Raw genomic sequence first — 26309 nt, 5'->3', positions numbered from 1 at the left:
TACTTCAACATTTTCTACATTCTCCTCTGCCCTTGCTGACTGGTGCATGGTGGCTTTGCGTACCTTGCAAGCCAAGTATGAGCAAAGGCATGGTAGATTGGGCCACCAAGTGGCTCACAGCGACAGGAACATAGACTGCTTATCTCTGCACCATCTGTGGTTGGACCAAGTTAGCTGCCCTTGGTTGTTGGGATCCTAAGGTACTTATTTTACCAGCCAGCTTTCTGCATGTTGTCTTATAAAGGGAGGTGTTGGGAAAGGATAGGGGAAACAGAGGGAGAATCATTGCTGGTCACCTTTCAGATTTAACCACATGTTAAAAGTGAGAATTCTGTTTACCTACATATACCTCACAAGTAGTGGGAGAGACCATGGCAGAAGCTGGAAATACAAAGTGGAAGTAGGCTTAACTATCCGGTCTTGTTTTAATGCAACTAGTGATAATAATAACACTTTCCTTTAAAAAAAATGAGAAATCAAGCACTTAGTGATGTATGGAATTGTTGAATCACTGTATTAAATACTGTACACCTGAAACTAATGTATGTGCATTCCATTTATGTGATACAAAGTAAAGTACAATTTTCAAACCAACCAAAGCACTTCTGGAAATAAAAAAAAGATGTTACTGGTTATAAATCTCTAACGTGTAAGGCTTTATAGGGAAGAATTCAACGAGAAAGGTGTTTCATTCTTGGATACCAAAAATATTTCAAATGAAAATCTTGATTATAGATTTGCTTCACTACTTAAGAGCTTAGCTGAAGTTGTTTCAGAGTACCTGGGTTTACTTAAATTAACGTACATGTTCCATGAATAAGAAATGCAATTTTGAATTACGACAATGTATTTAAGAAAGATAGCTATTTGTATTTGTAATCTCATTTTGTGTGGTGTCAAAATTAAGCTGTATATTTTAGAAACAGGAAAAGCACGGAAGTGATTTAAGAGATGTAACTTATTTAACTTCTTTGTACCTGAGATTCCTCACCTATAAAATGAGAGGGTGATGCAGATGAGCCAATTCAGTCCTTGCCCAAAATTACCATCAATAAAAATCACCTGATTCCTTTGCCTCACTGCCCACCCCCATGAATAAATTAGTAGGGGAGAGGGCTGGGAATCTTCCATTTTAATAAATTCTTTGCTTAATTCTTGTGTCTCTGTCACCTTACTCTCTCTACACTAAAGGGCCCATATCCCAAGGATGTTGACAAAGAAGCTTGTGAAAAATTAGATCTCTCCTTTGTCTTCATTCTAAAATGTACATTTTAACTTGGGAAAGCATAATGAATATGTGTTATTAGTTTATAAGTCCTACACACATTTTCTCGTTTTTATTATCTTAATAAGCACACTAAAAACTAAGCTAGAAGTCTTCATGGTTTTAAATCTGATGCTGTTTCCATCACCCCATGAGGCCAATGAATGTGAAGGGATGAAATGTGGTAGATAGTAATGTTCACGAAACTTATCCACTATGCTCTTTGACCACCGCTGACTTTCTAAAGATTTTTGGGGTTAGAAAGGCCACGTTTTGATCATTTTTCAGTGTTTCTTTTGTGAACAGGTAGGGAGATAGGCCTTGTGATTTCAGCTCAATTGCTTTTGGGTATTAAAATAATGGCAAGAACTTATCCAAACATTACACATCTATTTTGAGCATTTTCTCCTCTCTGTATTGAAACATTGGAGGGGCTAACTTTTAACCAATTTTCCACATTTGTAAGCTGTGATTGCTCAGAAGAAAAATCCAATTTTCAGGTTTCTAACTTTTATGGTTTCTTTACACAAAAGAGTGTTTGAAATATGGAACAAATTGCCAAAGACAGCTATTGAAGTAAGTGGCATAAGTCAGTTGGAGAGTACCGAACACATTTTAAAATAGGAACCATATAGTAGTAGATAGATTTTATGAAATAACATGTTTCCCAGGGTTCGAATGTTAAACTCTGGTCATCTGTGACACAGCAAGCTTAAGAGGTACTTTGGAATTCCCAACTCTTAAATATTTAATACACGCAATAGATTTTTTTTAAAAAACAGACTTAACCAGAACCCTCCAATAAAGACGAATATTTTCCTCAAATTTAACTGAGAACTGTATATAACCTAGGTAGCAAAGTACAAAAATTCATTCATTTACTCACTCAGTCTTTTATTTTATACATCTGAAGTGCTATGCACTGTTCTAGGCACTATAGGTGTAACAGTGGACGAATGGATTAGGTATGCTTAGTGTCATTTAAATGCAAATTTGTGTTTTTTGATACTTGGAAATGTTTATTTATTTATTTTTAAAGATTTTATTCATTTATTCATGAGATATACACAGAGAGAGAGGCAGAGACACAGGTAGAGGGAGAAGCAGGCTCCATGCAGGAAACCTGATGTGGGACTCGATCCCAGGGCCCCAGGATCACTCCCTGAGCCAAAACTGGAGCTCAACCGCTCAGTTACCCAGGCGTGTCTGGAAATTTTTATATAACAAAGATCATCTTTATTATCATTTTCACTTGATTTAACATTAATTCACCGTCAAACAACCAAGCTATTCTTTGTTTCTCTCTTCTGGATATATTTCTCAATGTTGGCTTTACTTTTCCCCTTCTTTTAAGATCACAAAGTTCATTTAAGAAGTATGTTGTAGAAGTAACCTGATCAACTTTAATCTAAATTAAACCTGACCACAATGAACAGCTTTTACTGCTGAAATTAGCAAGCATGTCAATTTAGACTTAACACAACCCATTTTCCTCTCTAATGAACAAAATAGGTCTCAGGGTATTGTGAAACCTGTTCTCTAGTTGGGTGATTCTCTAATTTTGCTGACAGACACATGCTTTGTAAGCACCTGAGAAGATTATTAATGACATCCTTTGAAACAGCTTTCTTAAAAACCTAAGGAGATTTATTAATAAAACTATGTATTTCTAAAGAATTTCAAAACAAAATTGTAACTCTATCCCACTCTTTGGTCAATACATACAAAGGTTCATTTCTAAAAAGAAACTGTACAATAATAATATATATTGCTATGGGATTTTCATCAGACACTAATATACTCATTAAATAGTGATTTCTCAGTAGAGCAGAACGGGAATTTTCTTCTTTGATTTTCTTTCCAGGAATAAAGGAAAGGACTTGAATACGGCATATTTAAATATTTTTTAAAATTAAGATATTACAAAAACAGTGACAGACTTTCTTGCTAATGAACACATACATGCAACAAAAAGAATGATTTTTTTTTCTTTTCATTTGGTTTTCTTTTGAGCATTTTCTATTTGCTATTATAATTTCTCTCACCTGACAACTGGGTTTTATAATCTCCTAACTTTTCAAGTAGAATGACCTTCATCTCTATTCCACTGAGCCACCCACGGATGGGAGAACACCTTAGATCTAATCATTACTCAAAATACCCACCTATGTAATTCTGTTCTTTGCCCCCTATCTGGTGCTCTTACCAGATGCTTCTCTCTCCAGAACACTCCTTCTACTCTAATCCTCACCCTCAAATGGCCCCCTCTTCTTTTGTTCAATTTCTTCATTCTAGCTGTAGTGGTCTGTATTTGTCATGCTAAACAAGTAGAATGCTATTTATGCTTCTTTTTCTGATAGGATCGCAGATATTCATTACACATAAAACTTAAGTGAACAAAACTCAAACCATTACATGCTTAACAGTACCTAAGCATGATAATTGAGCATATCTATGTGGATTCTATCATTCTGAAAGAAACAAACACGAGAGAAGGAAGGAATCAATGCTATTTCTAAGGAGTCATAAGCCAGCTACTGGGCTTTACTAAAAACAGCTTACCCCTTGGAGATGAGAATTCATCATGGATTCCACTAGCTGAGCAAAGATGGAAGGAAAAAAAAAATCTTCAAATACAAAGTAAATCAGAAGTCGTTAATCCTAAATCCCCCCAGGGTTGAAGGAAGTGGTTATAAATAGCAATCCTATGAAAAGGGGAGTTAAACAATGAAACTACACATACTCCAAGTAGGTCATTTTAGGCTCTTAGAAAGAATTACACTTGGTTATTATATTTGATAAAACAAAATTCTACCTAAGTAATACTCAAATAGAAAACTCTACGGTTTAGTTGAATATTTAGTATTTACATGTTTAAGAAAAGACCTTAACAACAAACTTTTTATATCTTCACATAGTTATATTTAGAACAAAGTCCCACTGTGATTTTCAGTTGCTGCTTTTTTCAGGACGCAAACACAACTTAAGCTTACTCGTAATGTAAAAATGTAGACCTTCTACTCTTTTATTCACAACCTTAAACAATTAACATCGAAGGTGGACAAGGTGAAATAGTTTATTGAACCACTTTGTGGATGGAAAAAAAAAAGCATTTAAGGCAGGTAGACCCTAAATTATAACCTTTCCAGTAACTGAAGTTTTCCCTATGAGGATGCTACTCCTATGTCTAGCTTCCAACTGCCTCACTAAGCATCTTAATTCTTGGCTTCTTTTCTTGCATTTGGCTGCCTCTCCAAATAGACTGGCCAAATCCAAAGCCGTCTCTACTGTCCTCCACTCCCTCACATTTACATTTCAAGCTAGCTTAGATATTTTCCTACTTGGTATAACTTCACTACTTCTTCTCTGAATGTTCTCCTAGCATCTCTGTTGGTAACTTCTTCAAAAACACCTTCTAACTGGGGTTATCCTTTTGTTCTCCATTCATTCAAGAAATACTTTTTAAAAAAGCATTTCATTTTTAGATAATTTAAAACTTACTGAGAAATCTCAAGAATGGTCCAAGAACTCCCATGTATCCTTCACCTCGGTTCACCAATTGTTACCATTTTGCCACATTAAAAAAATTAAAAAATATATTTTTAAAAGATTTTACTTATTCATTTATGAGAGACACACAAAGAGAGGCAGAAATATATGCAGAGGGAGGAGCGGGCTCCCTGGTGGGGGACCCAATGTGGGACTCGATCCCAGGACCCTGGAATCACATCCTGAGCTAAAGACAGATGCTCAATGACTGAGCCATCCAGGTTACCCATTTTGCCATGTTTTTATTATCACTTCCCATTCTATCATGGGAGGTGAAGGAGGAAAAATTATTCCTCTCAAGGAGAAAACAAACTATTAGTTAAGACCAGCAGTAAATAAGCAATTACAATAAGCTGAGGTGAGTGTTATGGTAGGGGAAGCACAGGGAGTTATCAAAGCATACAGGACAGATAGCTAACCACATTTAGGGATTAAGGAGGGTCTTCTGAATGAAGTGGAACTTACAAGGTCCTCAACATGATTTTGTCTAAATTATACAAATATATATATATATATTTAAATTGTCTCTAAGACTCTTTTTAAAAAAAACTTTTAAAAAAGTTTTATTTGGGTAAGTTTGACAAATAGAAATTCTATATAAAGGTGTACAAACTGGGGCACCTTGGTGGCTCAGTAGGTTAAGTGTCTAACTCGTGGTTTTGGCTTAGGTCATGATCTCAGCATCATGGATTCGAGCCCCACATTGGGACTCTGTGCTTAGCAAGGAGTCTGCTTGAAATTCTTTCTGCCTTTTTCCCTTCCCCTCTGCTCCTCCCCCTGCTTGCCTTCTTGCTCTCTCTCAAATAAATAAAATCTTTTTAAAAAGGCATGAAACTTTATATTATGATATATGTATCATTGCAACATAATCAGCACAATCAAATTAGTTAATATCATAATTATCTCACAGTTACTTTTGTGTGTATGTGATGAGAACACTTAAGATCAATCCTTCTGGCAAATTTCAAGTATAACATTATTTTTAACTGTAGTTACCATACTATATATTAGATCTCTAGAAGTTATTCATCTTAAAACTCAAAGTTTGCACCCTATGATCAATACTGTTCCATTTCCCTCATTTTGCAGCCACTGGCAACCATCATTCTATTCTGTTTCTCTGAGTTTTGCTTTTTTTTAGAGTCCATATATAAGTAAGATCATATCGTATTTGTCTTTCTGTGTCTGGCTTATTTCACTTAGTATAATGTCCTCCAAGTTCATCTATGTTATCACAAATGGCAGGATTTCCCTCTTTCTTAAGGCTGAATAATATCCATTGTATATATACATATACCATATTTTCTGTATGGATTCATCTGTTGATGGACATTTCAGTTGTTTCCATATCTTGGCTATTGTGAATACTGATGCAATGAACATGGTAGTGCAGATATCTCTTCGAGATCCTGATTTCATTTCCTTTGGGGAAATATATATACATAAAGTTGTATGTATATAGATTTGTATATATATACATAAAATTGTATATATATAAATATAAATATATATATATATAAGTTGGATTGCTGAATCACATCATAGCTCTATTTTTGATTTTTTGAGGAACCTCAATACTGTTTTCCATAATGGCTGTACCAATTTACATTGCCACTAACAGTGTACAAGAGTTCCTTTTTCTCCACACCTTCACTGATACTTATAATCTCTCGGTGTTTTTTTTTTTTAATAGCCATTTCCAACAGGTGGGAGGTAATACCTCACTGTGGTTTTGATTTTTATTTCTCTGATGATTAATGTTGTTAAACACCTTTCCCATGTACCTGCTGGCCACTCAGATATCTTGTTTGGAAAAATGTTTATTCAGGTTTTCTGCCCATTTTAAATTCTGATTGTTTTTTTTGCTATTGAGTTGCAGGAGGTCCCTATATATTTTTGGATCTTAACCCCTTATCGGATAGACAGTTTGTAAATATTTTCTTCCATTTTGTAGATTGCCTTTCATTCTTTGATTTTTTTCCTTTGGTGTGCAGAAGCTTCTTTTTTTATTTGATGCACTCCCACCAATGTATTTTTGCTTTTGTTGTCTATGATTTTGGTGTCATTTTCCAAAAAAATCAAATCAATGCTCAGACTAATGTCAAGAAGCTTTGCCCATGTTTTCTTCTAGTAGTTTTATGCTTACCAGGCTTTAAATACCACTGCTGCTAAGACCACTGTGGTGGCCATGAAAACATGCAAACCTTTTACAACTAGGACTTGACTAGGGACCCCAGCTGCTGCCTTTGGAAACGCATCACTTCACTGAAGAGAAGCCAAGCCTCCTGCAGACTGCTCCCCACCAATGACTGAATGTGACAATGATTCTAAAGCAGTCCTTTTTTTGGGCGACATAGGGCTCCTCTGGTTGACTTGGGCTCAGTGACTCCCTAACAGCTCTGCTGAATCTTCCTTAGATCTATTGCACACTGGGATGCTTCTGAACAACTTCTCCCACTTTCTTTTACTTGGGGTCAGGCTTGCATTTTGATCCGGGGCTCTCCCACCTTCCTTGACTTTCTCCCTACATCCTTTCACAAAGATATTTCCCCAAATAAAATAATTTCCTACTTAATCCTGTTTTGGGATATTTAATCTCAAGCCCTAACTAATATACACACACTTTTGCGCTTTTTTGACCCTAAACCTCTCATCAATGCTTCAGATCTACATAACATAGTTATTCCATGATACTGCCACCTAGATGTATAACTGACAGTTTCTGGACATCATTAATATCCTTCCTAAGATTCAAGTAAATTAGTATTTTAAAAGCACCTCTATTAAAAAACACTGTTACTTAAAAAAAGAAGGATATGGCCATTATTTTCAATGAGCCTAGAATTTAATTGGAGGAAAGAAAGATGATTTAAATTTGTTATGTGGTAATGGTGAGGTTCTATTCTACACATGTAGCTCAAGAATACTAGGTTATCAAAGCAAGCCACCAAAAATTCTTCACACATGACAACCACTAGGCTTCCTGGAAAATATGGCAAAAGAAATTTTTGGCAAGTTTTCAGAATGAGGAAGATAGCAAAACTAAGAAAAAATATTCCATTGGACAGGCCAAGACCTCAATCAGTGCCAGCTTCATGAGTGTGCAACTTGTATAGTTGTACTGTGCTCTGCACACAGAAGGGCCCCATGCTTTGGTTACTGTGGTGCCTTTGCCATCTTGAAATTCTTTATCATTTTTGTTAGCAAGGGACCCTGCATTTTCAAGTTTTACTGGGGCCCACAAATTATATAGCCAATCCTGACCTCAACCCTGAAGTTAGCAGACAATAAAAGTTGCATATCTTGTCTGAAGCACTAATCAGCTAGTGATGGGAAAAACACTTTTGAACACAAACTGTATTATATCAATCAAATGCCTCTTGTTTAGTTCCTGAGAATTTACTCTAAATCTCTTTCTGTAGAAATCATGAAGCTAAAAGATCTTTTTTTTTTTGGGGGGGGGGGGCAAAATCTCTTCTGGTCAGGAAAAACAGAATGAAACAGTTACAGTCTGAGATGGGACCCTATCAGTACCAATGGTTACCGGAGCAGCAAAGTCATCGTGAATGGGCAGAAGTAAAGCAAGGAAGCTACAAAGTGGTAAATCGTCCTAGAATTTGGGATTAAAAGAGGAAGCTGCAGTTCTGGCAACAACAATGGCTGTAGGGATCTCAAATTCCATTTACAGTTTTAGCTAAGCATTAGCTATTCCCAAGGCTAGGGTGGCCTTGAACCATACCCGAGAAACAACTAATAATTAGTTCCATTAACACTTACTAACCTGCAACTATAAGACAAACACTTGCTTAACAGATATACACAAATAAACCTTGGCCTCTTTCTTTAAGGAACTCATAATCTAGCAGAAAATAAAGACTCATAAACAACTAAGTCAGTGGGAAATAAAACAACAGTAATGGTTGTTAATTAAGCACTTAACTATGTGCCGGAATGGTCTATCATAGTCTACAGAGAATGAATTCTGGGGTCAGGCTGCCTGCCATATACTTGGCTTATTATTTTTGGCAAGTTACTTAACCCCTCTCTTCACTTCTACCTCTGTAAAATGAGGATCACAAGAGTATCTACCTCTTAACTTTGTTATGATAATTAATAGGGCTCATGTTTGTAAAATGCATGGAATACTTCTTGTTGCATAAGAACTATAAAAGTTTTCAATAAAAAATTAATCCGTGTAATCATCATAATACTCTATGAGATAAGTACTATTATCTCCATTTTACAGATAACGAAAATGAAAGAAAAAGAAGTTAAGCAATTTGTCCAAGATCACAGACTGGTAAGTATAAGACTTCAAACCCAGGACATTTGGCCCCAGAGCCCGCCCATTTAAGAGATATGGTACAGTATGATAGTTACAATGTCCATATGCTGTAGTGTAATAGAATATTCTACAGCATAATATAGCATGACATAATTATTACACAGATGAGATGAAATGGGATAAAAACTTGAAATAGGGGCAGCCCCAGTGGCGCAGCGGTTTAGCGCCGCCTGCAGACCAGGGCGTGATCCTGGAGACCCTGGATTGAGTCCCACATCAGGCTCTCTGTATGATGCCTGCTTCTTCCTCTGCCTGTGTCTCTGCCTCTCCCTCTCTCTGTCTTTATGAATAAATAAATAAAATCTTAAAAAAAAACTTGAAATAGGAATGCAAAAGGGGAAATTAATTATTTATCTAATTAAGTACTTAGAGTACCTGCAATAAACAAATGACCCATTCAAATTAGGATGAGAAGCCTCTCCTCAAGACTGGAAGAGCTAAGAGGAAGGAGCAGTTAATAGAATCTAAGAAGTAGATGCAGGAAGAGGACCTCTTGACAGGAGCTGTGGCTGTAAAGGGACCTAATCACACCTGACTCACTCACTTCCCTCTGCTCTACCGGTACCTCCCACCAGAAGGACACAATCAATGGGTAATACCAAGCTAATTGCTGCTGCTCATATTATTCTGCCTCCTAGGATACAACAGGAAGCTAGAAAGTAGTATATCTGAGAATGAGTCCAGCCAAATTACCAAAGTAAATGGTGAAGACAGAAACAACCACTGAAAGCAATCCGTTTGGAGAGTTACATGGGAATTCTCCAGAACAACTTCATGAAGGGATGGTCTGTAATTGAACCTTGGAAGATTTGGCTGGGTCATGAGGAGGGCGTTATAAGGGAAAGAAAAGTACGAGCAAAGACAAAGAAATAAAATAAAGCTTCAACTGGGCTAGCTGGTGGAAGCCCTCAGGGGTTACATTTCACTACTCATGTCGTGTAATTTATCCTCCATTTTATATATTTGGTTTACTTAGAATTAAATTTGCTGTATGAGGCACTCTGATTAGATAAAAGAGAATTTATCTTGTTTTATGGTTGGGCTTAAAAAAAGTTTGAGGTAGTTGGATTTTATCATGAGGAACTAGGTAACAAGGAAGACTAGAAAAACTGAATCTATTGGAGGCAAGACTTGGGTCACTGTGTGCCTTTGTATACCTTATTCTCTCTGGCAGGAACACTTTCCTCAGTTCTTGGTCTTTTCCTGGAAATATGGTAAACAGATAATCGTGAGTGAAGGTGTTGACTGGCCAAACGACTGGACACAATAAGGGGAAACTGATACAAGAAAGAGAATTATAACTGGAAGGGTGTGGAAATTACTAGAACAAACATCCCTGTTTCAAACAGTGTTTATTAGTATTATAAAAATTAGTGATCCTTTGGCTAACTTTAAATATGAAAAATATGATAGCTATTTAAGCAATTATTATCAAATTCAGAGACCAATAGGACAGTCTGTGGAATTTATTTTTCTTTTTCTTTGTATTAAAGTCTTTCTTATTTGTTGGCATTTGGGGGCCTTAAAACATTTATCTTAAGTCTCCCAAATTTGAAGCCTTTCTTGTAATGGTGTGGTATAAAGCTAATCTACTATTAGTATGCTATCTTTTTAAAAAAGATTTATTTATTTGAGAAAGAGAGTGCATGCGTGAGCAGGGGGAGGGGCAGAGGGAGAATCTCAAGCAGACTCCCCACCAAGCATGGAGCTCCACACTAGGCTCCATCTTATGACCCTGAGATAATGATCTGAGCTGAAATTAAGACTAGGATGCTTAACCGACTGAGCCACCCAGGCATCCAACTATTGGTATATTATTTTTAAAATATATCTTTTCCTGTGTTTGAAAAAGAGATTATGATGATCATTTCCAAGTTATTCCACCACAGAAAACTTAAAGGACTGATTTGTCATTTCATAAACCCCTTAACACGCAAAAATGAAAACTCCCTTCAGTGACTCAAGCCAGTAAGTAAATAATGTGGTCTAATTTGGGGATCTTGAAATATAATTCCAAAGTCAAGAAGAAAGAAGAATTTTAGGCTACAATTTGTTGATAATGATTTGCAAATACATTTCTAAGCTGACGGAAAGGGCGCTGATATTTTTAGCTGTTGAACATTAGATCTGTTATTCTACATTGTTCACATTTCTTGAAACCCTATTGTTCTGTAAATTTCACATACTGACAAAGGATAATTGGGGCAGTTTTAAGACCAATTTTTGTTGTGTATATCACAATCGCTTTTGATGTTATGACCCAATGAAATAAGTGACACAATTTTTTCTCTCTCCATACATTTTAGAGGAAAGGGAAAAGTGAAATCACTTTACAGTATACATATTTTGGCATTTTTTCTGCTCCAATTTTCCGTTATTCATTTCTTGTTCTACCTTGAATAACACCATTTGGGAGGCATTCTAACTAACTTCAGTTGGTCAAGATAAATTGTCTTTTATCTAATCAGAGTGCCCTATACAGCAAATTGAATTAGAAGTGAACCAAATTAATAAAATGGAGGATAAATGACATGACATGAGTAGTGAAATGTAAATCTCTGAGGGCATTGTTTGTAATATTTTGCCTGGTGCAAAACCTCCTGATTTTGCATCCTAAAGATGTTGTCCAGAGCCATAGAACTGTCAAATAAAGAAGGCCAGCATTAACAGGTAAGTGAGCACTGATCAATCAAATGGGCAAGAAATATCTATTGGCAGGATTCTACACACAATACATTATAGTAGGAAATGTGATTTGTGTATGATAGAGGATGGCAAAAAAGGAGCGTCTTCAATAAATTCAATGAACTTGCAATGAACTAGCAATGCCGTTGGGGAGACCACCTTCAGGCCTGCCCATCGGCATTCACACATGCAGTTAGCCAGGAAGAGACCACAGTATGTAAAATACAAACATTATAGTTTACAGACTATAGACGGTATGCTGATGGGATTCTGAGGAATGTCATTTTCATATAAGCATGCTCAGGGAAAGTGCCTTAGAGGATCAGGAACCTGGACTATCATTTGGGGGATGAACAGGACCGACAACTAGCTAGTGATGGGAGGGGCAATTCCAGGGCAAAGACTGAGCTAGCACCAATGTGTGGTGGCATCAATACACTAGAGTGCTTGGAAGAAGGGTGCGTGTTCCGTGAGCAGAATTATGACGACTGTGACCAAGCTGGGAAGGGAGGCGGGGCTCTGACTACCAGATGAACCTGTAAGGACATGCTGTTGAAGGCAGTGGGAAGCACTGGAGTCTTTAGAACAGAGGAAAGACACAAAGTGGGATTTTAGAAATATTAACCTTGCACCACTGTATCCAAAGTCCTTTTGAAGAGAAGACAGGAAACCTAAATTACAACAATCCAAGAAAAACCTCCTCTAGCCCCTCTGTTTAAATTTCCAGTCATGAAAACGTGCAAACCATTTTTTAAAAGTAGGTTCCACAAGCAGCATGGAGCCCAGTGCAGACCTTGAACTCATGACCACTGAGATCAAGACCTGAGCTGAGATCAAGAGCCAGACACTCAACTGACTGTGCCACCCAGGGGCCCCTACAAACCATTTCTAACTTAACCCAATGCATCCTTTTATTTCAGGAGAAAATACTAACTCCACAGCATATAAGCAAAATAAATTCAACCCCACTGCTGGTAAAGCAGTGTCCCAGAAAATCATTAAGCAGATTTTCTGATTCCATTTGTACCATTCTATTAAATTAGATGGGAGTAGAGAGTGACTGTTGTTTCAATTTAGAAAAAAATAAACATTCAGAATGCTAAACTCTTAGATTTCTGCTCTGAAGAATAAAGAGAGTGTCAGAGCAGGACAGAGAATTGGGATCCCTCCAGAAATATAACCTCAAAGATTACTATCAGTGGTAATAAGAATTATCAATGTAATATTATGTCATCACATTTTGTGAATGTAATGTTGCAATGTCCTTTTATATCTATTATTACATTAGAACTCTGATATTTTCTCTGGGAAATGAGTCTTCAGATAATTCTCCAGGTTCTAGGAAAGCAGCTTGTCTTTTAACAAGTGCTATACTAATCCCTTCAAAAATAAAAGTTTAAAGCAAATAAAAGGTCATGCTAAGAATGCATTCAGGCTTTTCACATTTTCAAAACACTTTAAAGATGGCACTTATTTAGCTGAGACAAGAATCTTGGTTTTTGTTGCTAGTGGCAGCCACCAATGCACTGAGGTAAAGTAAGAGATATTACTGTTCTGTGATGTTACCTGTACATGCAAGTCAAGTGGAGAAATGAGCGATTATCTAGAGGCAATTAAACTCATGTACACGGTCAATCGGTATAATTCAAGCCCCCAAGTGTTCTCTTCCTCTCTTCGAGTGGTGCATGTGAAGACATGAATTATCAAAATAATTGGCACAGCTGTTCAATTCACGTTGCCTATATAGGGAGTGAATCAGGCTCAGTTTATTCATCTGTAAAATGAGGATAATTACATTTATATCAACCAACCTGGGGAAGATGAAAGTAGTCAATCTATTTATCAGCATTCAAATACCTTAGGTAGAAATTAGTCAAATATGACGAACCCTGGTTTCTTTGTAAGAACAGCAATTGAGGACTACGTTATATAGAATGTATTTAGTTGGTAAGGTCTCGACCTTCTTCTTTTTTTAAAAGATATTACTTATTCATGAGAGACACAGAGAGAGAGGCAGAGACATAGGCAGAGGGAGAATCAGGCTCCCCACAGGGAGCCCAACGTGGGACCCAATCCCAGGGCCCTGGGACCAGGACCAGAACCAAAGGCAAGTGGTGCTCAACTGCTGAGCCACCCAGGTGCCCCAGGTCTCAATCTTCTGACAACACCAAGTTCTGAGTGCCACAAGGCCAAGATAAAACATGGCTAGAGAACAATTATGTGTTTGTGCTTAAAAAAAAAATAGTATCTTCATGGTATGGAAACCTCTTTGAGTTTTACATATAAGTGTAAGAGGAGAGTGGGGGAGGGAGGGACCCCAAGGGCACCTGTGTGCACTCACACAGAAAAGACAATATGTGAAAGGAAAAGTGAGGTATGCACAAATCTCTACCATACCATTGCATCAAAACAGTACACTGTGCACCATTTAGACATACATATAAAGGAAAAAAAAAGCTTAACAATTGGGTCTCCCACTTCAAAAGAGACAACAGACTTTGCATATTCTCAGAGAACGACATTAATCTGTTCCTTTTCAGAAATGATATGACTGGGGAAAAAATAAAAATCTGCCTTTGATTGGGTGCTATGGGTGTAAGCCCTGGCTTAGCTGTAAATCATTTGTGAAGATCATTTCTCCGTAGGTGAATAGAGTTGCTCTCGTGAAGTGTTAATACACCTGCAGTAGAGTGTTGCTGGGGGTAGGAGGTGTTAGACATTGATCAGGAGCTTAAGAGATGAGCTATTTATTTTTGCTGTTGTAAGAGGAAAATTTCTATAATAAAACAATGATTCTGCTTCTCTGTCAAAAAAATACCGTTTTATGACATAAAAGCTCTCTTCAGTAAACAAAGAACAGACTGTTATTGGGGGACATAAAAATTACAATAGAATATATTTCCCTGTAGGAGCACAACAGCCTTTAACTCAATTGGAACTTGCAGTGTGACAGCTTTTAAAGGAGGGGACGTATTCTAGGGGGAGACTCTCAGATATACTTTTCAATTCCCTGGACTGTACTAGTTCTTATCCTATAAAAATGGGTCTACATTAGCACACTGTGCCAGTAAATCATAATTTGCTCTGCAGCATGAAAGAAGCCCAGCTAGGGGAGGGGGTGCTGCTTTATGTGGCATAGTTCCAAGCAAACACATGGCTCAAATGAAGACGATTCTGAGGAATATGGAAACTTTATGTTCTGTTTGATAGGAAAATGTGTACAGCTTCTTAACTGTGAGCTTCTAGATGTGCTCCAAGGGCAAGTATAATCAGTTCTTAAATGGATTTTGTAATGCTGCATACCTAATCAAGCTGTTTACATTATAGGGAAGAGTTAAGTTTAATTCGCTGTTTTATTGGGAAGGGCGCTTATTATTAACACCCATTTCAATAAATTTTAAGTAATTTAAAAAGCAGCAACACCTGGAGAAAAGTTGCAGTGAGAATTCCCTGTTTGCTTTTCTGTTTTATTTATGTGACATGAACAAAAGTGCTTACCCTTTGCTGTCTCAGACATTTCGGTGGCATGAGACCACGTGAGACAAAAACTGAAGCTAATACAGAAAATGGTGCTGTCAACTGGTTCTGATTTCCAATATTTCAATCTCAATTCTATCCCTCTCTGTCTCTCTATTAATGATCTGCCTTACTTTTAGCAGTTTTCTCTAAGATAGTGGCCAGAGGGGTGGTAATGAGGTCAACACTTCAGTGAAAACTTTACAAAGCTAGGTAGGCTATTGTGAAAGCTAATTCTGCGCTGTTGGTTCATGAAACGGATGACATTATACATGAGTAGTGACAAAAGGAACTCATACCATGTGTGTTACTAAAGAGAACTCTGCATATTAAATATTTGACAATGAGCAGCCCAAAATGAAAGGTTAAAAAAAAACCACAAAGGGAATCTGAGGGATGCAACTGATTAAACAGTTTTGGTTTAGTAAAAATCCATCTCAGAATCTTTTAATAGTAATTATCTGTCCCAATCTCGATCCACTTGAATACAGTACTCACCAGCAGTAACTACTAAAACTTTGCCACCTCATTCCTCCAAAAGTGCACCACCTTACAATTCAGACTCCCCCTGTGTAACAAGTGTTGTGAGTTTTCTGTGTGCCAGATACTGTCCTAAGCACCTTACATATATTAATGGAGACCAACCATCTGAGCTAGGTATTTTTATTATCTTTTATAGACAAGAAAAATGAGGCACAAGGATGTTCCATCATTTATTCCAGGTCACAAAACTAAACCGTGGTGGAGGTGGAAAAAAAAATGCCCCAGATCCTCCTTTTCCAGGACATCATAGCCAGAACTTCTTCAGCAGCTACGATGTAGCAGAAGCTGGGCTCAATGTTTCACAGACATGATTTCATCCTGACAACAATGCTACCAAGTTGGATATTAGATTTCCGTTCTTACACATGAGCAAAAAGGCTCAGAGAAGGTTAGTAATTTCCCCAAAGACAGCCAGCCACTTCCAAGCTGAAAAGCATTTGGGCTCAGAGTTGCCTGACTTCTAAGCCTACCCCTCTCTGCATGCCACAGACCTCTGTACAAACTACTCTGCTTTCTCTTCTCAAACGTATTCTTCACCTTCTTGCCCTTGTGATGCTTTTCATGCACCAAACCCATCAACTGCTGTTCAACAGTATCTAAAACCAAGTGCAATGGGTTAAACAAATCGCAGGGTGAGAAAACAGGAGGTAAAAGGACATAACTGGTTTGTTACTGTTCATTTTTTCACAACTTCATTTCCAAATGGACACTTTCTCCATTTTTGTCTTTACTGTTGTCATTCCACACAATTGCATCCAAATTTGTCTTTTCGTAAATACTGGAAATTCATAGTTCTTTGGCAAAATGGAGGGATCATGACATTTTTCTCTATATTTAATTCCTCATAATCAAGAAAAAGTGAACTCTAGGAAGAAAGCCTATATGAAAATTACACAAAACCAGTTATTACGAAATTTTCACAGCTATGTTAGTTTCCTAGGGCCATTAGAACAAATTATCACTAATTTAGTGGCTTAAAATAATCTGTACTTACTGTTTTACAGTTCTGGGGGTCAGAAGTCTGAAAATGAATCTTAGAAGCAAAAATTAAAGTGTCAGCAGAGTTTGTGTTCCTTCTGGAGTCAATAAGAGAGAGCAGGTTCCCTTGCCTTTTTCAGCTTCTAGAGGCTGCCTGCAACCCTTGGCTCTTGGCCCCACTGCCCATCTTCAAAGCCGGTAGGTGAGCATCTTCTCATTCCTCCCTCTGCCTGCTTGCATGATCCCATTGCCTCTTGTTTTTGAAGGACCTTTGTGATTACATTGTCCACCCAAAAATAATCCATCCAGGTCCCCCCATGTCAACATCCTTTCTTAAAGACTTTTTCTTTTTAAAGATTTTATTTATTTATTTGAGAGTGAGCAAGTGAGAGAGCATGGGAGGGGGAGGGTCAGAGGGAGAAGCAGCCTTCATGATCCTGGGATTATGACCTAAGCTGAAGGCAGACACTGAAGTGACTAAGTCACCCAGGTGCCCCTCATGTCAACATCCTTAACTTCACCCCTCTGCAAGTCCCTTCGACCGTGTAAGGAAACATACTCACTAACATACTCACAGGTTCCTGGGATGAGGACATGGCTCTCTTTGGGGAGCCATTAGCCTACCATAAATGATCTGGGGTCATCTCACTTGAAAGTGCCTGCCACAATGTGGCACACTTCTTGGGGCTGCTTCAGTATTCTGTGAAAGTCGGTGTCAAGGGTTACAAATCTCCACCATCTAGAAAGCACAGGAGGCATTAAGCAGAGAGAATCCAGCTTTCCAGGGCAGACCTGGTTTAACCAAAGGCCTCCAGGGACAGAAGAGGTGTACTGTCACATGTCCCTCATCCCGTCACTGAGAAAGTCCCTCTGAATGTCCCTATTAAGAGGTGGAAACTGCAACTCACAAACGTGTTACATTAAAAAAAAATTAATGAACTGTGACTCCCTGAGGAAATCAGGGTGTTGCTGTTTTGTGACAAGCAGCTCTTCCAGGAGTGAATCCTGGCAGAAATCCAGAACAAAGTCCTTATCTTTGGGGGAATGACAGCCTGCAGGAAAGGAAGGGGCACTGCCTTCCGGGATAGAGAAACACCGGCTTCCCCTCTGCTTGGCTCATTCAGCTTCATTCTCCCCCATCAACACCCACTCGGCAACAGCAACATTAAGCCTTCTTCCCAGCTGTCTTCCTCCCCCTTTTCATTTTTAAACTGCTTCTACTTTTTGACTTCTTTTCTCTGCAACAAGTACTACCAAAAATCTGAAAGCTTTTTTTTTTTTCCCAATTGTTACCATGGAGAGAGCAATTTTCTCATCAAGGAAAGGAGGCAGTGCAGAGGGAGAAGGAAGAGCCACATATGAAAATTGAAAGTTAGCCTCTGTGTCTTTTCAACAATATCCAATTAAATCTTTTCACTACCATACACAAAACAACAAGAACACAGTGGGTGGCCCATTTAGCCCAAGGACATGAATGAATCAGTAGGCTCTGGGGAAATGTGCGGGGGGTGGGGGGTGGGGGTGGGGGGGGTGGGGGGGTGGGGGGGGTGAGGTGGTGGCTGGAGGAGGAGGATGAGGAGGAGGAGGATGCCGGGAGGTGGGGAGGCAGGCGGGTCCTCCTGAAACAGAACTAATGAACAATGATCACTGATAGATAATTACCATGCAGTTGTTTGAATTGAGACAGCTTTCTATCATTGTCAGGTAGATGACCTTCAGAATGACAGATGATTTTCTCCCAAATGATGAAATACAAACGTGTAGATGAACAAAACAAATGGAGGGAAGAGACCTGTGAAATGTTCCTCAATGAAAGTTGAAAACAAAGTGGAGGAAAATTCAAATGCGGAATAATCTAGTGGTGAAACATCCGTGAGATTTTAATTAAGTCTGGAATTTTATATTTCAAAACAGAGGGAAATCTATCCCCGATTCACAGATGTGCCAATATTAAGAAAGACCTGAAATATTAATCCTCCCGTTCTAATTCTCACGAGATGAATCATACATAGGCTTTATTCCTTCTGATCGTTCTGCACAAAACCAAATTAAGAAATTTTTAAATGATGAGGGTTCTCAAAGTACAATGGATAACTCATCCTCTCTTGAGTAGAAGAATCCTGCATATATCCTGTACATAAATATTATGTCTAAAGGCTGCCATCATCAGGAGTAATCAACAGAAAAGAACTGCAAAACAGTAAAAACATAAATTTAAAATGTTGGTGGTGATGACATTAACAGCAAGAGTTAGGAGCTGAAGCAGCATTTTGATCAACTTCTATGATTCTCCTCTCTTTCCTATTACCCATTCCACTTTTAAAAACATGATGGGTTTGTTTTACAGAACATAATGATGAAATGTTTTAGATATACAAAAAGGTACAGAGAAGATAAGGTTACAATTCAAGTCTATGACGGGGCTGTATCGGTCCATGCACACACCTGCTATAAAAGTTACACCACTGACTCACTCGAGATCATTCTTTAATGCAAACTTTCACGCTGGAAAGATGCTTATTTTTAAGAAGAGCAATGCTATTAGATATTATTTTTGAAAACTAGCTTAAGATCATAACCTTTGTCTCCCTTAGAATTAGTCACGGAGTTGGGAGAATGAGACTAGAAAAAAATGGCACTACTCCAAAGCCCTAACCCCAGTGCAGAGCAGCAGGCAGCTCCAACCCAAGAAGCCACCCACCTACAATTTCATGTGATTTCACAGAAAATTCACTCTCAGCCCGTTTGTTTACAATAAATGATTCTCTTACTGACAGAGCAGAAAATATACGTAGATCAACAGGAAGAGAGAAAGAAAGAGATAAAGGGAGGAAAGAAGAAAACAAGGAAGGAAACGAAGGAAGGAAAGAAGACAAGGGGAGAAGGAGGAAGGAAGGTAAAGAGAAAGAATGAACTCTGATTTATGGGGTACATGCGAATCTATTTCCTGATAGCATATTCTGCTTGCTACTTCACAAAAGCACCAAAAAAAAGAGACTACATTATTCTCAATTACAGATTATTAGATAAACAAATAAAAACTAGATGATTTGCATGAAAAGCAAACAATAAGCTCTTTTCTCAGCAACACTGAAGGTTTCATTAAGTGAAGTTGTAGGGAAGAGCTACATATCTTTTCAATCTCTCTCTCAGTTATTGTTGAATCTGTAAATCCCATGCCCCATTACCCCCATACAAGCCAGGGAGATATTCTCACATGATAGCACCTCATTTGTGATTGAACTGACACAAAATGGTAGCCTCTTCTGAATACATACAAAGAATTTTTGATTCGGGGGCTTCATGTTTTGTTTTGTTGTTAGTCCACTAAAAATAATCAAATTTCTCACATAGGTAGGGCACAAGCAAAGATGAAGGAAAAATTTCATTTAAATTATTTATGAAAAAAAATAAATTATTTATGAACAAGGAGCCGCCTGGGTGGCTCAGCAGTTGAGCGTCTGCCCTTAGGGCGTGATCCCGGAGTTCTGGGATCGAGTTCCACATTGGGCTCCCTGTGGGGAGCCTGTTTCTTTCTCTGCCTATGTCTCTGCCTTCTATGTCTCTCATGAATAAATAAATAACATCTTTAAAAGATATTTATGAACAAGGACAAAATCCAAGCAAACATACTTGTTGATCCAGGGGCACCTGGGTGGTTCAGTGGGGTGAGCAGGTGACTCTTGGTTTCAGCTCAGATCATGATCTCAGAGTCTTGCAATCCAGCCCCCATCAGGCTCTGCACTCAGCGGGGAGTCTGCTTGAAGCTTCTCTCCCTCTGCCCCTCCCCCTGCTTGTGCGTGAGCACATGCTCCCTCTTTCTCAAATAAATCTTTAAAAAAATTAAAAATACTTGTTGACACAGAGTTGGCTTATTTACTAGACAAGTATATTCTTAAGGCTGAATCCCCTAAATCAAAGGTTGTGGTTAACCTCTCTAAGGTTAATTGAATCCTACCCTTAAATTTCAGAATATTCTCATGTCTGTCTTGAGTAAACCTTTTACACAGATTGTGATCATAATACTTGATAGTGAAGGTATGGGCACGTAACTAACCCTTATTTTACTAACCTTTTGCTCCTGCTATCTACCCAAAGTAACCTAACAGCTGTGCATAACCATATTGACCTTGGATAATTCAAACATTGTGCAAGCCACACACTTAAAAATAAATTATTTTTTAAGGAAGTATAACCAGTACAAAAACAATAGTTCCTTGTGATCCTTACTTCCTTCCACTCAATAATGGATCTGATTTTGTTCTTGGAGTATAACATTAAATTTCTGTCTTGCTCACTTTTTTAAATAGGTGATGGAGATATTCTGGTGATTTTTTGATGGGGATTAAGGAATACACTTGTGATGGGCACCGGGTGATGTATGAAAGTGTTGAATCACTAATTGTACACCTGAGTCTTATATTACACTGTATGTTAACTGACTGGAATTTACATAAAAACCTTAAAAAAGAAGCTTCTGTTTTGATTTCCTCATGGCTGTATTTGTCCAACATGGTTTACTAACCAGATCTTTAAAGATTTCATTCCATCTCTGTGCACCATTTCTATCGATTAATTTCACAATTCCGCCTTGTCTTTCATCTATTATTACTTGTATTGTTACCCCCACCACGATCCAAATAATAACTGGCCCTAGTCTTTAGTTAAGAACACAGACTGTTATCTATATAATTACCTATGAGATGCATGTGCATGGCGAGGAGTGAGGAAGAAGAAGGAACTCGACCATAGCTGAATACTGGACATTAGTTTATGGAGCTGCAAACTGCGGTGAGACCAAATTCTCTTACCCTATGGGTGCCTATCTGGGCTGCAAAATTATTCTGTTCTCTGACATTTTTATCTTAGCTCTTTGACAAGTTCTCTGTCACTTTTCTTCTCAAGATTCAGATTCCCATTATTGCTTCCCTGGGTATATTTTTTCAAAGAACAGTTGAAGATTGTAAGAGCCTGTTTTAATGGATCATCTTTCTTAAGCAAACACATTTTTATCCCTACTCTTTCTATTCCCCAGATAGGTCCTAAAGAGTATTTCTCAATAATAAGGTTCAATATAAGTATATGTTATATATGTGATTTGTGCATTCAAATATATATATGTATATGTATATGTATATGTATATGTATATGTATACGTGTGTGTGTGTATGTACACATGGTTTCTTGCCAATAAGCCTGAGTTGGCATCCAGGCGTTTCTAATGGTATTGCTTGGGCAACTAACTTAACCTCTCTGATTCTCTTCCTTTATGAAACAAGTATAATACTAGTTAGTGTACAATACACTTGAGAGGATTAAAAATATAAATGCCATGTGCACAGTACAGTGACCGGTAGATACTAAGGCATAATAAAGGTAAGTGTAAGTGTACCTTTTATAGTAGCATATTATTTTATAGTGGCATATTATTTGGCCCAACATTTTTCAGACAAAAGGAGTTTGTCTAGAAGCAACTTGGCCAAACCCAAATGGTATATGTTTCAATAATGGCAGCTTAGCAACAATTCTGTCTTTAAACATTTCTTTCCATTTTTCAAGATCTGCTTTTTATCCTATCCTTACATTTATTTCTACTATTGTACATTTTTAATAGAAAAGTTGAACAAATCTGAATATCCAATATTGAAATTCTTTCCTGTAGTGATCATTTAAAATTTCTTTTGCTGTGTTTACTTTATATAAACAGTCACACTCATAACACTATACAGAAACACCATTCTGTAAAACAGCATAAATAGCACCCATAAACCTACCTGCCCAAAAACAATTCTAATTTTTATTATATGTAATCATAGATACATATTTATATCATATATATATATACAGATTCATGTATATCTATCACTGCTTTAAGTGAACCTTTCAGGCAGACTGTAATCTCAACACCTGACAGTGAGGGTAACTGTATATATACAGACTATATATATTTATAGCCATATCTATCTATCTATCTATCTCTCTATCTATCTATCTATCTAATCTATCATCTATCATCTCTTCTCCCATAGCACTCTATGTGGATATATATAATCTTCACAGAAATATATGTGGTATGTATTTCTATAAAGTAACATATATGTACTTGGGTATGCAATATTTATTACAACAAAATGATATCATACAGTACATATTGACTTATAATACAATGCAATTTGTTTTAGCAATCTACTCAATTTTGGACATTTTTTTCCCAGCGGGCCCTATCTGAAATAATGAACTTATCTGTACTAAGAAGCTGTAATATGCTCTACAGATCCCCCTTCAGAAATGTGGGACTTGGGACGCCTGGGTGGCTCAGCAGTTGAGCACCTGCTCCTGGCTCAGGATATGATCCGCAGTCTCAGGATCGAGTCCCACATCAGGTTCCCTGCCTGGAGCCTGCTTCTCCCTCTGCCTACGTCTCTGCCTTTCTCTCTCTGTGTCTTTCATGAATAAATAAATAAAATCTTAAAAAAAGAAATGTGGGACTTACTTCCTCAGTAAGTGCTTGGTAGTGCTTCTGGTAGACAACCTTCTGCTTGTCAACTCCCTTCTAGGAATTGCCTTGGTGGAAGAGCATCATCTTGCACATGTTTGTATTTCCCTCCCTGAAAGCCCATCTCCAGTTAAGTGACTAGACGTGAAGTTATAAAGGGCTGATCTTTTCTCCCCAAATCATAACAATTCTGAAGGGTCACTTCAGCTTCAGATCAGATGAGGCCTCTCCTGGGAATGCTTCACAGTCCAGCTTCTCCTTCTGCCCACTTCTGCCCCCTTCTGTTGACCCCAAGAGCACTTCCAAGTAAACTTCCTGTATGCTCACCTGCATCTCAGTGACTGCTTCCCAGAAGCCCAAGCTTTATAGAATGCTAATAAATTCTAGGCATATCCACAACATTCTTGTCCTAAAAGTCTCTATAGTATGGAAGCAAAACTTTCTCATAATAGCATGCACATTTTCTTCCCATTCCTCCTTTAGCAAGTAATTGGGGATTTAAGGTAAGAATGATTTAGAAGAAAGAAAGTGCATATAACCCTAGGCTCAAACACACCTGTCTCCAGCTACTGAGTTTCTCAAAACCACCTCAACTTTGACTTGAGGCAGACTCATCATACTCTGCTGTCTGAAAACCTGTTTCAACAGAAGGTGCTCTTCTCACTGCACTCCAAGCATTTCTTTCTAATCCAAGAAAAAAATTCTCATCTATGAGGAAAACACACATTTTCTGAAGCACTTGGACAACAATTTGAGTGAAACAAGTTTCTCTCTTTCTAAAAGTGTGTAGCATCAAATGGCAAGGGGTTTTGAAACACTATCCCTGCCCTTTTGATTCCATCTCAGACTTGGAAATTTGATTTATTTATGCTGCAAAAATAGCCATCATGATTAATTGTTTTTTCAAGTGTCTATCATTTTTCACCAAGGATAATTGCTACAATTAGCAAGCAGCACCTCCATACAAACCTATTGAATCCTCTAAAATTAACATTTGTTGTAAAGAGTGACTTTACTTGTCTACTTCGATTAATGATGTAAACTGCTACTGCTATGTTAAGCAAAAAGAAAATGGGACAAGTAACACACAGAACAAATACAACTGCAAAGTCGAGATTTATTTACAAAGATCTTAAAGTGTGCTTTTAATCCTGATAACTATACTGTGACATAGGGTTTTCTAACCCAGTTTTACAAATGCTCAAACTGAGAATTATAGAAGTTGTGTAGCTTGCCAGTAACACATAAGGCAAGGTTTTAGATGCCTGACTCCAGAAAAGCTCATGCCATTTCTGCAAATATGAGAAAAAGCAAGACACATGTTCACATATTATGCAAGTTCCTCTATATTTGAGGAAAGGGTGGAGTGGCCAAATTATAACAGTATTCTTTGCTCGATTTTTGTTATGAATTAAAGCTGACATTTGGAGATGTCATCAAAGACTTGAAAAAGAAAAATAGGATAAAAAAGGAATGAAATAAGGAAATGACAAAATTTTTCCTGTTTTTCCATGTTGGAAATCCTTGTTGATACATGTTTATGTAATACATTATATTTCTTTAGATGTGTCATGAAAGAAAATGAATATGTGTGTTCATTTCAATTCCTTTTGAAATGAGAAAAGAGATGGCATCCTGTGTCTTCCTTCTCTTTCCAGCTTTTAAATCCCATGATGACTTATATAAATGCTACTGAGAAATAGGAAAATTTAACAAAACAAAAAATGAACCATGTTTATAAGATGGTTACTTTGGTTACAAAGGAATTATATTTCATTTAAATATTGATTTCCCTGAAAAATTTTTCTTGACATGGAATGGTGACTAGAGTAGATACTGTTGACCTTTACAATATCTCATTTATAAAACCGAGGACGGAGGATGGAGACTCCCATCCTCCTTGCCACAATGATTTGCTTAGGTGTGAGCACATGACTTAAGCTAGTCCAATCAGAGAAGCTTCATTTCAAGGTCACAAAAGGAGTTTTCGTTCCTTTTTAATATAGTCTGGTATGCAAAATATATCCTCTAACAGCTATGACAGTGTTGAAGGGCAAAACTGAGCAATGAGCTGGCGTTTTGGGTATGCCGTGCCTGAAGCCCACGTAATAGTTTCGTTTCCTAAGCCAATCATTTCCTTTCTTCTTCTTTTTTTTTTAAATTTCCTTTCTTCTTAAAGCCAGTTTGAGTTGCATTTTTCTATTATTTGCAACTGACAATATTCTCATTTATGTTCAGATTTAATGTAAAGGAATATATTGTTTTTACCCAGTCTAGAATCTATTTCATCGTACCTCAATTGCCTGCTTACTTTTTGGTTTTCTCAAATACATTATAAACAATGTATTGTTTATAAATGTATCATGTATAAACCCTTAACAAAAAGTTTTCCAAGATAGAATCCATACATCAAATAATTCAGTTTGCAAAGTACTGACACTTATTTAATTTTCTTTGTATAGAAGATGACTATATATCCAGTTTATCCTGGACAAGCTGAGTTAACCCTTGTTGTCTGGCATCATTAATAATGGCACATAGTTTCATTCTCATGAGTATTCTGATTGAGGCAATAAATCATATAATAGACTATAAGGCGAGTTTTAAAATCAGCAACATTCTTGCCCTTTGTAAACTCAGTATGACAGGCAAGTGCCCTTAAGCTGCCACCTAGCTGTAACAGCCTCATAGACAGAAAGAACTAACATTATAGATCTCATCTCCCTTAGGATTCTTTAGCTTCCCTTTGTTGCATTCTTTCAGAATATTTTAGCAAGCAACCTGCTAAAACTTGATGAATGGGGTTGCAAGATAACCTGACTGCAAAAGTGATTGTGTTATGTCTTTAAAAATGAGTAACAGGTATATTTCCTTCTTTACTTTCAGATGGCAGGTATGGCTATATCCCTAAAGTCTACATTTCCTTGCCCTCA

At 37.5% G+C, this 26309-nt stretch overlaps 1 protein-coding gene across 15 annotated transcripts in view; it reads right to left on the bottom strand.

Annotated features, from left to right (window-relative positions):
* The window catches only part of DMD (dystrophin), a 2167959-nt gene that overhangs the window by 577508 nt on the left and 1564142 nt on the right, over positions 1–26309 (bottom strand). The window lies entirely within an intron of this gene.

This window comes from Canis lupus, chromosome X (genome assembly GCF_048164855.1).
Source record: "Canis lupus baileyi chromosome X, mCanLup2.hap1, whole genome shotgun sequence".
Classification (NCBI taxonomy): Eukaryota; Metazoa; Chordata; class Mammalia; order Carnivora; family Canidae; genus Canis; species Canis lupus.
The sequence above is the reverse complement of the archived record's forward strand: the minus strand, read 5'-3'. Positions and strand labels throughout refer to the sequence as shown.